Raw genomic sequence first — 11166 nt, 5'->3', positions numbered from 1 at the left:
CCCTTTGAGGAGAGAGTCCATTAAATTCTGGAATATGCCTGGTGCCACGCTGACCCCGAATTGCAGCCGCTTTACCCTGAACGCTCCTCTGTGTGTCACAATCGTCTGTGCCTCTGCTGTGGCCTCATCTACTGGCAGCTGTTGATATGCTTGGGCCAAGTCCAGCTTGCCAAAAATTTTCGACCCAGCCAGGGTGGCAAGGACATGGCTGACCACTGGCACTGGGTATGCGTGGGCCGTGAGGGCCTTGTTTATGGTACATTTGTAGTCTGCGCAGATGCGGACCGAACCATTAGGCTTGACGGGTGTGACGATTGGAGTTTCCCAGGGGGCATTAGGCACCGGCTCCAGCACTCCTTGCTCCACGAGTCGGTCCAATTCCTCATCTATACGGGGTTTCAAGGCGAACGGGACCCGGCGGGCCTTGAGCCTGACCGGTCGTACTGCGGGGTCAAGCTGTAGCGCAATGGGGGGGCCCGTATACTGTCCCAATTTCCCGTCGAAAACCCCTGGAAATTCCTTGCATATGGCGTCCACGTCCACTTGTAAGCTAGTGTGGTTCACCCCGGTGACAGCTAGCCCCAGTGGTCCAAACCATGCCAATCCCAGTAAGCTAATGTAGGGGCCCTTGACCACAAGCAAGTCTAGTTGCCGCGTCCGCCCTCGGTATTGCACCCTGAAGCTCCCCACCCCCATTGTGGGGACCTTACGTTTCTGGAAGTCCCGGAGGGTGAATGGGGCCGGCCTGAGTTTGGGACCCTCAGTAGGACACAGTTTCCTTAAGGTCTTTGCCGAGATTATGGATAGAGTTGAACCCGTGTCAAGCTCCATGCAGCATGGGGCCCCCTCTATCTGTACCTCTACATAAATTTTCTCTACGTTGGGGTGGGGCAACTGGTATACCTGGCAGTCTGTGAGCTCCGTCGAGTTGCCTTGGTGCGTTGGGCCCCGGGACCTGGGGCTCTTGGGTTGGTCATCTGATGCCTGGTGTCGGGTGGGCCGAACCCGACACACCCGGGCGATGTGTCCCGATTTTCTGCACTGCCTGCACTCTGCGTTGCGGAAACGGCAGGTCCTCCTCTCGTGACTCTCCCCGCAGCTTGCACAGTTTCCTCCTTCTCGTCGAGGCAGCTGTGGTCTGTGCGCTGCTTGAGTGCGCTGCTGTACTCGGTGCACCTCCTCCCTGTCGGATCCTGAGTCGTCGGTGAGGTCTTCATGGTGGACCCTCGGTTGGGATGGCAGGCTCGGCCGTGCCTCTTGCGTCGACCTCTCGGCAGCTTCCGTTGCCAGGGCCTCCTCCAGAGCGACCTGGAACGTTAGGTCCTTCTTAGCGTAGAGGCGTCGTTGCAGCTTCTCATCCTTCAGGCCACCGACGAGGCGGTCACGAAGCATGTTCTCCAGCTCTGAGAAGTTGCAGAACCGGGCGGCTTGGCGGAGAGAGGTCACAAACCCAGTTATGGTTTCCCCAGGGGCTTGTCGCTTTGCGTAGAAGGCATTTCGACGAGCCACCACTGAGGGCTGCGGCGAAAAGTGCCCCTTCAGCTGTTCCATTATTGTTTTGTATGGAACAGTAGCGACGTCTTCAGGCGCAAGGAGAGCCCGGGCGATTTCAAACGTCTCCTCTCCGCAGACGCTGAAGAATATCGCCCTCTTCTTGGCGTCTTCTTCGTCGGTGACCCCTTTGGCTTCTAGGAGGAAGGTGAAACGGGAGGCGTACGCTTCCCAGTCTCCAGATGCTGGGTTGAACGGTGAGAAGCTGCTGTCGGTTGCCATTCTGAGTTCCTTGTGTCCCGGAGCTGAAGCCTGGATACACGGTGCGAGGCAGCGGTGCGGCAGGTGGCGGTGCTGCGGTGCTGTGTGTGGCAGTCAGCTCAGCGGGATCCCACCCTCGTCGCCAGTGAAATATACTCGGAGTCGCAAAGAGATTTCATGCTCTTTATTCAGCTCATAGTGGTGAGGAGGAATGAATGAAAGTCCCCTCACAGTATCTGCTTTATATACACTATTTACACAATGGGCTGCACATGATTGGCTAATTCCGGAATTCTACTGTAAGCCAATCAGGTTGTGGATTCACTTCTATCTGGAGCAGGATTGGGTGGTTCCTGCCAACCAATCATACTGCTGCATTGTTCTAGGACCAATCAGACTGCTGCAGTTTGAATCCTATTCAACTCAGTACATAACAGGGGCCTAACCAACGTGACGGTCCATTTGGCTGCCCTGGCTTCTCTTGCTCCAAAGGGGGCAGCAGGTTTTTGGAGGTCCGAGGCTAGCAAAACCCTGCCAACCCTGGAGGGACCCCCAGAGGCCGGGACCCTTAGCACCCCTCCAGCCCAGCGAGGGGCGGGCAAGGCTCCGCTCGATAGCATTGTCTGGCCGGGCTCACCCCCCCCAGCCCCCCAGCAGCGGGAGGAGCCTCCAATGAGCCGGCGATTGGCTGGGCGGCGGCGGGGAGGGGGCGCCCGAGAGAGAGGCCGCCCGGCCGGCGGGGGCGGGGACTCCTCCCCGGCAGCTGCGAGGAGGGGATCCGGGCGGCGGCCGCCGTCGTCTGCTGCCTGCGAGGACGCCCAGCCGCGGGATCGGGGCCGGGGAGGGGCGCTCCCGGTAAGTTGCAGCCGGACCTCGCCTGGTGGAGGGAGGGGGCGCAACAAAGACGCACGCGCACCCCCCCCGGGGGTCCGAAAGACTCTCCGCATCTTCCGGCGGCCGGACAGAACAGACCCACGAGGTGCATGGGGGGCGGGCGGGGGGGGGGTGCTGCCTGGGGAGAATCGGCCGAGTTTGGAAGGAACCCCCACCCCGGAAGAAGCCCCTTTAGATTCGTGGGCGCCCAACTGGGCGAAGGCGGCTGCTCTCCCTGCGCCCTTCTTGGAGTTGGGCGGGACTGGCGGGGGGGTGGATCCCCGCAGAACCCCCAGGAACCCCGCTCCCCACTGCTTATCCCTGATCTATCCGCTCATCCCCAACCGCCTTGCTTCCGAGTAAACCCGTCTGGGGTGGGGTAGACGGAGAAGCGACCTAGAGATCTGGAGCCCATCCTTCCCGGAGCGGGGCGCGGAGAAGAGGAGGGTCTCCTGCGCAAGCAGCTGTTCAGATGGAGGAATGAATGAATGGGAATTGAGGGGAGGAGCGGGCCCCTTTGTGGCTCCCATTCATTGCGCTGAGTGCTTATGCATGCAGGCAGGATCGGGCCCAGGACGACTTTCTGACACTCTCTGGGAGGAGAGTGTAGTTAGTGGTTAAGAGGAAACAGTTTGTGCTGCTGTTTCTGGCGCGGGGTGGGACAGGCCAGGACTCCTGGGTTCTCTCTTGAGTGGGGTGAAAGAAGAGGATATCAATTAATTAAGGAAGGCCACCCCAGGGACTGGGAATTTGGGGAGGGGATTCCCTTACTCTAAGTGGGTGACTCCTCCCTCCCTCCCCATCGCTTTGTGTCTCTCTATTCATCCCTCCCCGTGATGGACTGTCACTGCCTTTGTGGCTGGCTGTACCATCTCTGCCCCCCCCCCGGGTAATTTGTTATCTGCCACTGGGACTCAGATTCTCAGCTCCACAGAGGATGAGGAAGTGGGTGGGGGAGGGGAGGGGCGGCTGAAAGAGGAAGAAAGTGGGGCTTGTGAGTTTTGCAAAGTGCTGCACTACGCATAGGGGTGAGTCTGTCTATTCCTGTTAACCATTAGCTTTTTTTTTTGGGGGGGTGGACTTTAGCCCGGTGGAAAGAGAGCTTGCATGTTACAGTACTCTTGTTGGTTGTACCCCAGACATGCCTCCTAAATGCACTGGATTGTTAATTTGGGTGTGTTGAGGCTCTCTTCCCCTGCACTTAAATCCCATTGCATCTGATGAAGTAGGCCTAGTCTCAATAAACGTCTACCAGTTTTTTTGTTAGTGCCAAAAGATTCTTCTCTTGCGATGGACTTCATTTCCATCTACAAACTTTTGCTTTGCTTCTCGTCTGCCTGCCTTTGAGACTCTCTCAAAGTCTTCCTTCCATTTTGCCCAGCTCTAGCAAATAACCTCCAGTATAACATTTAATGTTCAGCAAGATCTCTTCTAGAGCACCACATCTGCATATTTCTTAATCTGCTCTGTCCCTGAAGGATGGGTAATATTCAAAATAATAATATCCAGCTCTGGAATCAATGGCTTCCAAGTGCAGAAGAATCAGTTGCTGGCTGCCCCTTCTTCATTTCTTCCTCCCATACCAAGACTGTGTGAAAGAGGGGTGGAGCACCACATTCTTCCCTGATAGTTCATATGTGGTTTGTTCTCGGTTCTTAACTGATTCTGCAGGCGGCACAAACCAACAGTTCTTCTGTGTTCAGTTTTGGTGGGCAGCATGAACAACATTTAATTCTCTGACTTTTTCTAGTGATCAGGTTGTTTTAGGAGTACTAAACATATGCATTCCTAGCTTCAGCTTTTTTGTGTTCTAAAAGGACCCTAACAATCTTGATAGCTCTGCCATTAAGACTCAGGCCTTCTCGATTTCCATCTTGTCACTAAGCAGTTGGGTCAGAGAAGATGCCATTCAGTGGCAGAACACAAACTTTGCATGTAAAAGTTCCCAGGTTCAGTCCCCAGCAGCTCCAGTAAAGGTAAAGGGACCCCTGACCATTAGGTCCAGTCATGACCGACTCTGGGGTTGCGGCGCTCATTTCGCTTTATTGGCCAAGGGAGCCGGTCATGTGGCCAGCACAACTAAGCCGCTTCTGGCGAACCAGAGCAGCGCACGGAAACGCCGTTTACCTTCCCGCTGGAGCGGTACCTATTTATCTACTTGCACTTTGACATGCTTTCGAACTGCTAGGTGGGCAGGAGCAGGGACCGAGCAACGGGAGCTCACCCCGTTACGGGGATTCGAACCGCCGACCTTCCGATCGGCAAGTCCTATTCTCTGTGGTTTAACCCACAGTGCCCCCCCCCGCGTCCCCTAGCAGCTCCGGTAGGCCAAACCTAAACAGACCGGAGAGCCCCGCTTTGTTTAACAAGCCCCCCACCCCCAGAGGAGGACTCATGAACCCTGGAAACACACTTGGGTTCAATGTACTCCGATCCACACCTGGGGACCTGCTTTGTACCCTTTCGTGGCTTTGCTGCTCTTGAATTCCATGGCAGGTGGGGTAGAAATGTAATGAAATAAGCAAGGAATGGATGCTAAACTAAATTGTGCTACAAAATAAATTGTTGCTGAATGCTGAAAATCTAGGAAAAAAGATTTCAGAAGAGTTAAACAGTGTCTGGAAAACCTTAATGAGGCTTAAGTGAACATGCTGCATTAAGCAGAGAGAAGCATTTTTTGTTCTAAGCTGGGCTCGTTTCCTAACTTTTGGAAGGGGAGATACAAAAACCAAATGCTCAAGCTGATTAATTTCCTTATTAGTGTGCCAGAGGGTTCCGAGTAGCAGATTTGCCCATTTGCCCAGCACAAGTGAAAACTAGACCCAGGCAACCAGGCAAGGAAACTATTTATTTACAAATTAGAAAAGGTTTGCCTTTGCCTTCCGTGCTATCAAAGTGCCCAGAAATTGCAATATATGCATATTTGAGCAGGCAGACTAATAATTAGTTTTGTTGGCTATGAATTCCACTTGGACAGGTGGAATTTATTTGCATAGGTGCACCTGGATGGTGCAGTGGCTTCCAGTGAGAGTTTGTGAGCTCCCACCGGAAGCCGCAATCGTATGACCCCAGCAGTGGCAATGGGGGTGCCACCCCATGTGGGGTTCTGCAGCCTGAGGCAGCCACTTCAGTCTGCCTTATGGGCTGGCCGGCCAGCCCTGAGGCAGCCAAAAGTCTGGATTCACTTTTTAAGGCTGTGGAGAGCTATAGAACTACGGCGAGCAAGGGAACTGTTAGAAGAGAGGAAACAGGAGAGAGGGTTCCAAGTGGACCCTGGTGCCTGCAGCCATAGAGACCTAATGGATGGGTTAATTGAAACAGAAGGAAGAAAGATCAGTGGGAGAGTGCAGGGTGGGTTTCTAAGCCAAGGATTTGGGATTCTTGGCAGAAGGGTGCAGGGAACCGCAGCTGGCAAGAGGGAAGGCATTGCTTGCGGAGGAAAGTCCAGAGGCAGAGCCAAAGGGGGCGATTTCCAGAACTGTAAGGCTGCAGCAATTCTGACTTTAAGCAAAGAGCCCCAGGGGGAATTATGCCACCAGGGCAGAAACTGTATCCTTCCTCGAAGGGTGGCAGTGTGTTGTTGTGTGCTTAAATTTGGCTAAGAACAACTTTTGAGAGCCATGGGGAAATCTGGCCAAGCCAAAGTATATTCAGTTCCCATTAATTTTAAGCCAAGTCAGCGGCTTTCCCGAGTGCCTAAGGCTGCTGCAACAGTAGGAACTTCCCCTGTTGAGCAAAGCAAGACTTGGTTGGCACTTGGCAATGTGGCTTTCCATAAAATGTTGAATCGGAAGTTTCCTATCCCTGTTTGAAGAATAGTATTGGGGTTTCGTGAAATTACATCGTATTTTTATTATTGTGTGCTGCCCTGGGATCCTCTGGATTTAATTCAAGCAATTAAATAAAAGTCACCATGCAAAATAGGGGAAAATGTGTGCATGAGTGATCTCCATAATTTGCCTGAGCTGCAGAAAGTTGTCTCCAGCTGAGATGGAGGCGGTTGCTGGAGGCCACAGGTGGAGAGAGGGCTTGTGCTCACATCCTGCTTGCTGGTTTCCCATGGACATCTGGTTGGCCACTGTGAGAACGGGATCCTGGACTAGATGGACCATAAAAAGTGGCAACGTCCAGCCACTTTTGATTGATGGGGTCTGTGTGGAGAGGGTAACAACGTTCAGATTTCTGGGCATTGAATTACAAGAGGATCTGTCCTGGAGTGTCAACACAAGGGGGCTTGTGAAGAAGGCGCAGCAGAGACTGTACTTTTTGAGAATACTAAGGAAAAACCATCTTCCGCAGAAACTGCTGCTTGCCTTCTATCACTGTGCCATTGAGAGCGTGCTCACTTATGGCTTATGTGTGTGGTACGGAAGCTGTACTGCCCAGGACGGGATGGGGTTGTGCAGGGTTGTTAAGGCAGCAGAGAGCATTGTTGGCTGCCCACTCTCCACCTTAGAGCAGATTTATGCCACAAGGTGCCATAGGAAGGCACTGGACATAGTAAAAGATCCATCGCATCCTGGTCACTGTCTCTTCGAGCTCTTGCTGTCGGGACGGAGATACAGGACGATGAAGACAAGAACGAGTCGTCTTAAGAACAGCTTCTTCTCCAGAGCGATCTCGGCCCTGAATGGGAAGCCCGGACCTTGAAAGTCATCAAATCTCCCTTGCTGTATTATATTGTATTGTTTAATTAGTGTTTTTATGGAGCAGTCAAGTAATTTCGTTGTCCCCGAAGGGGGCAATGACAATAAATATATTCTTATTCTTCTTATTCTTATTGGCTGGATCCAGCAGAAGGACTGTTCTTATGTTCTTGCTTGCTCTTTCAGAAGGAAGCCTTGAATTTTATGCAAGATCCGCTGCTGGGCTCTTCCAGCGCTGACATGCTGTTGCTTCATTAGAGTGTGTTAGAGAGACTGGCTTGCTGAGTTGCATTTGGGCTGGATTTAAGCCCTTGCTGCAGATTGCCACAGACCTCCCAGTCAGAAGCAGCAAAACGTTGGGGGAGGCATGTGGGGGTGGGCTCACCTCAAGGCTTCGCTTATCTGAAAGAAGCTGCAGTTCTCAGGCCAGCAAAGATGATGGATACCAGTCCAGATCAACCAGGAACCTGCTTCCTTTCTGTGATTGGATGTAGCAGCACAAATAGAACTTCTGTCACATTCAGCTGCTACCATCAGGTGTCAAGAAACAGAGGCATGCATGTGTGAACCAGATCCTTGTGTGAAGCATATGCAAGATGCAGAATAGGGTGAAATTCACACTTCTATTCTGGGACGTGGGTGGCACTGTGGTTTAAACCACAGAGCCTAGGGCTTGCCGGTCAGAAGGTCAGCAGTTCGAATCCCCGCAACGGGATGAGCTCCCGTTCCTCGGTCCCAGCTCCTGCCAACCTAGCAGTTCGAAAGCACGTCAAAGTGCAAGTAGATAAATAGGTACCACTCTGGCAGGAAGGTAAACAGTGTTTCCGTGCACTGCTCTGGTTCACCAGAAGTGGCTTAGTCATGATGGCCACATGACCTGGAAGCTGTACGCCGGCTCCCTTGGCCAGTAAAGCGAGATTAGTGCCGCAACCCCAGCGTCGTCCGCGACTGGACCTAATGGTCAGGGATACCTTTACCTTTACATACTTCTACTCAGGATTGATTGGGCACCATGTAGGGATCTTCTGACATGTAGTGTTAGAGCATGGGTAGGCAAACTAAGGCCCGGGGGCCGGATCGGCCCAATCACCTTCTAAATCCGGCCCGCAAACGGTCCAGGAATCAGGGTACTTTTACATGAGTAGAATGTGTGCTTTTATTTAAAATGCATCTCTGGGTTATTTGTTAGGGCATAGGAATTCATTCATCCCCCCCATATAGTCCAGCCCCCCACAAGGTCTGAGGGACAGTGGACTGGCCCCCTGCTGAAAAAGTTTGCTGACCCCTGTGTTAGAGTGTCAGATTAGGACCTGTGAGACCAGGGTTCAAATTCCTACTCAGCCAGGAAGCTTGCTGGGTGATCTTGGGCCAGGGTTGTTGGATAATAAAATGGGGAGGGGGAGAACTATGTGTGCTACCTTGGACTTCTTGGTGGAAAGAAAGGTGTGCTTTGAATGTAAGAAATAAGAAATCTTATACAGGAAGTGTGTGTGTGTGTGTGTGTGTGTGTGTGTGTGTGTTTGTAAGCTAAGATGGTAAATCTGTTGAAAGTACAAAATTAAATGATTGAAAGTTAGTCTCAGCAAACAGATGCTTAGTGCCATTTCACTTCCCTCTTGATCCTTTGCCCTGGTGCTGCCCAGGGGAGCTGAGCACCATTTCTCTCCTGAACGGTCTGGCAGCCAGACTTTGGATTAGGGGGCAATTTCGCTGCTGCTTCACCTGGGTAGCAGCTGCTGGTTTGCAGAGCAGATGGCCTTGCTGGGATCAAGAAAATAGTTTTAAAGTTATTTTTAGTTTGGATTATGGCTTTCGTGGGGGGTGCCAGTTTGGCCCCCAAGAGTGTTTATGTATGTGAAATGGAAGCAAAATGTATTGTGGCTGATCCTGCCATTTAGGTTCTCTTGATTCTATAAGTTGGGGAACTGATGCCAAAAGAAGCCTGTTTCTCTTGTGAGAAAGCAGACTGGGGTCTCCTTTTTTGAAATGGGAGCTGTCACTTCAGAGGATGGGCCTGCAGGCTCCCTGGGGGAGGCAGCCCAGTCCTCAAAGGTGCCACCGGATGGCATGCCTTCGTATGTCTGCCCTTGGCATTTCTTTCTGTAGGCAAAGGTAACTCTCTGGGAATCACAAGGATCAGAAATTCTCTCCCTAAGGCCAGGAGTCATGCAACCCCTCCAGCTGTCCCTGTTTTCTGATCTCTGCTAGATCACTGTCCTGGTTTGGTTTTTGTTTTTACTCTTAGCAACAAAACAAAACCTTGTAAAAATGCTGCTAGATTTGGTGCTGTGTGTCGGTTTTCAGACGTCTCCCTGCTGGAGTTCCGAGTTGGCCAGCAAATACATCTCTGCTACACTTCTCTGGCTTGCAGCTTTCTTCAGCCAGGTGCCCACCAGATGTTTCAAGCTGGGGTTGCAGATGTGCTGTACCTTTGAAGCACATTCAAAGCACATTTCCCCCATCAAAGCATTCTGGGCACTGGAGTTTGTTAAGGATTGCTGGGAACTGTAACTTTGCAACTGCAGTGCCCGGAATTGTTTGAGGGATAGGATTTGCTCCAATTGTGCTTTAAAGGTATAGTGCAGGCACCCGCAAACTGGGCCCTCCAGATGTTTTGGGACTACAACTCCCATCATCCCTACCTAACAGGACCAGTGGTCAGGGATGATGTGAATTGTAGTCTCAAAACATCTGGAGGGCCCAGTTTGCCTATGCCTGGTATAGTGTATTACACAACCTACAACTGCCATCTGTCTTAAGTCAGCATCAACATGCTCCCATCAGCCCCAGCATCTTATAATAATAATAATAATAATAATAATAATAATAATAATAATAATAATAATTTATTATTTATATCCCGCCCATCTGGCTGGGCTTCCCCAGCCACTCTGGGCGGCTTCCAAAAGAATATTAAAATACTATAATACATCAAACATTAAAAGCTTCCCGAAACAGAGCTGCCTTCAGATGTCTTCTAAAACCCTGGTAGTTGTTGTTCTCTTTGACATCTGGTGGGAGGGTGTTCCACAGGGAAGGCGCCACTACCGAGAAGGCCCTCTGCCTGGTTCCCTGTAACTTGGCTTCTCGCAGTGAGGGAACCCCCAGAAGGCCCTCGGCGCTAGACCTCAGCGTCCGGGCAGAATGATGGGGGTGGAGACGCTCCTTCAGGTATACTGGACCGAGGCCATTTAGGGCTTTAAAGGTCAGCACCAACACTTTGAATTGTGCTCGGAAACGTACTGGGAGCCAATGTAGGTCTTTCAAGACCGGTGTTATGTGGTCTCTGCGGCCGCTCCCAGTCACCAATCTAGCTGCCGCGTTCTGGATTAGTTGTAGTTTCCGGGTCACCTTCAAAGGTAGCCCCACGTAGAGCGCATTGCAGTAATCCAAGCGGGAGATAACCAGAGCATGCACCACTCTGGCGAGACAGTCCGCAGGCAGATAGGGTCTCAGCCTGCGTACCAGATGGAGCTGGTAAACAGCTGCCCTGGCAGCCCTGTAACAGCTGCCCTGTTACAGTTGTGTTGTCTGAATCTGATCGGAGTTGCCGCTCAAAATGTCCCAAAGGTGCCTGGTTGGTGGAGCCCAGTGTTGTGCATGCGGCTGAACACTGAAGATGCCAATCAATGCTCACTCTGTCGTTGTGCCCACACTTCAGCTGCTGAGCTGCCTCTTGGGCAGCTAGTAACCTATTGCAGGATGAATAGATGTTGGTAGTATATCTTTAACCTAAGGATCAAATGACCTCTTGGCTTCTAAAGGAGTTGAGCAGAAGCGACTGTTACACAAGTGTGTGTCTGCATATCCAGCACTCACTCCCTTGTCCAAATGGTTGGCTTATTATTTGTCATGAAACTGGCGGTGTGTGTACATGCTGCTTCAGAGAGCAAAG

The 11166-nt window shown here is 51.8% G+C and overlaps 1 protein-coding gene across 2 annotated transcripts in view; it reads left to right on the top strand.

Moving 5' to 3' along the window:
* Window positions 1–2496: 2496 nt before the first annotated feature.
* The window catches only part of RASSF2 (Ras association domain family member 2), a 41779-nt gene continuing 33109 nt past the window's right edge, over window positions 2497–11166 (top strand). The window contains exon 1 of one of the 2 annotated variants that reach the window (XM_082230464.1): window positions 2497–2607. The gene's annotated coding sequence lies outside the window, so the exon portion shown is untranslated. Of the gene's footprint in view, window positions 2608–3598; window positions 3654–11166 lie in introns of those variants that run through there. The other variant, XM_082230465.1, reaches the window with a different exon arrangement.

The sequence above is a fragment of the Podarcis vaucheri genome (genome assembly GCF_965113315.1).
Source record: "Podarcis vaucheri genome assembly, chromosome: 7".
Taxonomy (NCBI): Eukaryota; Metazoa; Chordata; class Lepidosauria; order Squamata; family Lacertidae; genus Podarcis; species Podarcis vaucheri.
This window is presented reverse-complemented; position numbering and strand designations above follow the sequence as displayed.